Raw genomic sequence first — 2,019 nt, forward strand, 5'->3', positions numbered from 1 at the left:
AGATCTTGTGCCGCGGCCTCACCACTAGGCTGCAGAGGCAGATCGGCTTGTTGATCGACGAGGACCAGTCCGGGTTCATCCCAGGGTGAAGCATCGCCGAAAACTTTGTCTACGCGGTGGAGATGGTGCAGTGCTGCTACAAGCGTGCTGCCCCCTCCATCGTCTTCAAGTTAGACTTCTCCAAAGTCTTCGACTGCATCAACTGGGAGAGCCTGTGTGTGATCGCGCTGGCTAGGGGTTTCCCTGAGCTTTGGTGTGATTGGATGGACTTGATCCTTCGCTCCTCGCGCTCCGCGGTCCTGCTCAACGGCGTCCTGGGGAAGTGGTTTCCCCTTTGCTGCGGGCTGCGGCAAGGGAATCCCATCTCCCCCTACCTCTTGCTCCTCGTCGCCGACGTGCTCCAGAGGCTGATCCGCCGGGATGACCTGCTGCGTCACCTGCTGCTTGACGGGGAGCCGCCGCTGGTGTTGCAGTATGCGGACGACACGCTCATCATCATGCGTGTGTGTCCGTCTGCGGCGGTCCGGCTACGCTTGATCCTTGACGAGGCTGACACCCTAGCCGCGATTGTTGCGGTAATGGGGTGCCGGGTGGAGGGGTTCCCGCAGACATACCTGGGGCTCCCGCTGTCATGCCACAAGCTCTCTCTGGCGGATTTCCACTTCATCATCGCCAAAGTCGACCGGTACCTTGCTGGCTGGTGTGCCCGTCTCCTCCTAACCTATGCCATGGGCGCGCTCAAGCTGCCTCCCAAGGTGATGCGCGCGCTGGACTCCCTCCGCCGCTCATTCCTCTGGAACGCGGCATAGCGAGCTTTCGGTGCGCAGTGTCTTGTTGCCTGGGAGTTGGTGTGCCGTGGCAAGGAGGAGGGAGGCCTGGGGGTCCGCGACCTCGCCACACAGAATGACGCCCTCCTTCTGAAGATCCTGCACCGACTCCACTCTGTCCCTTTGTCTCGCTGGGCGACCTGGGTTTGGGGCGCCCTGGGGGGCGTCTCCTTCTAGACCCTCGTAGCTCGGGGCTCGTCGGCGAGCACTGGGTTGCGCTTCGGGGGCTTATGCCTGTCTACCGCGCTCTCTCCCGCGTCTCCTTGGGGGATGGCAGGATGACGGCCTTCTGGGAGGATCATTGGCTCCCCTGCGGGCCCGTACGGTGCGTCTTCCCGGCCCTGGCTTCACATGCGACGTGCTCGGAGGTCTCGGTCTGGGTTGTCCGCAACCTGGGGCTAGACGCGGTGCTTGTGCCACGGCTGACCACTGCTGCAGCCCGGGAACGCCTCCTCTTGCTCCCGCTCATCGGGCGGGCGGGAGAGGGCGAGGGTGAAGCTGACGATCGCAGCCTGATCCTTTGCGATCAGAAGGGCGGGCGGCTGGCGTCGAGCGCAGCCTACGGGCTCTTCCGCCTGCGCGGAGAGGTGGTGGAGAACGCCGCCTTTCTCTGGAGATCGCCAGCGCCTTCCAGGGTTCGGTTCTTCGCCTGGCTGCTGACGCTCGGCCGTATCCACACTCGGGACAATCTGCTGAAGAAACACGTCGTCGAGCTGCGGGGCGCTGGGTGCCCGGAGTGCGGGGCGAGCCTGAAGACGCCTGATCACTTGATCTTCGGTTGCCCCTTCGCGAGTGCGTTTTGGTGCTCTCTGCGCCTCTCCACCTCGAGGGCCTCTGTGCGTGCTCTGCATCTCTTCGACGCCTTCGCGGCTGTCGACTCTGCCTCGCCACAGGCGTTCGTACAGCTGTGCTGCTGGCACCTCTGGAAGCGGCGGAACGCGGTTGTGTTCAGACAGGAAACGCCGTCCCTGACCGCCACTTTGAAAGCCTGTCGCGACGACGCCATCCTCTGGCGCGGTCGGTTCCGTTTTGCGGATAGTGGTCATGTTGATACATGGCTGCCGGCCCTGCGTGGATAGATCAAACTGCATGTAATATAGCAAAGGGGTCTGCCCCCTCCCTCTTTCTCTCTGCCACCCCGGCTTCTATACCAATTGTACTGAATGTTGGGTCGAGAGGAAATATATTCAGG

The sequence above is a fragment of the Triticum dicoccoides genome, chromosome 4A (assembly GCF_002162155.2).
Source record: "Triticum dicoccoides isolate Atlit2015 ecotype Zavitan chromosome 4A, WEW_v2.0, whole genome shotgun sequence".
In the NCBI taxonomy this organism is placed as follows: Eukaryota; Viridiplantae; Streptophyta; class Magnoliopsida; order Poales; family Poaceae; genus Triticum; species Triticum dicoccoides.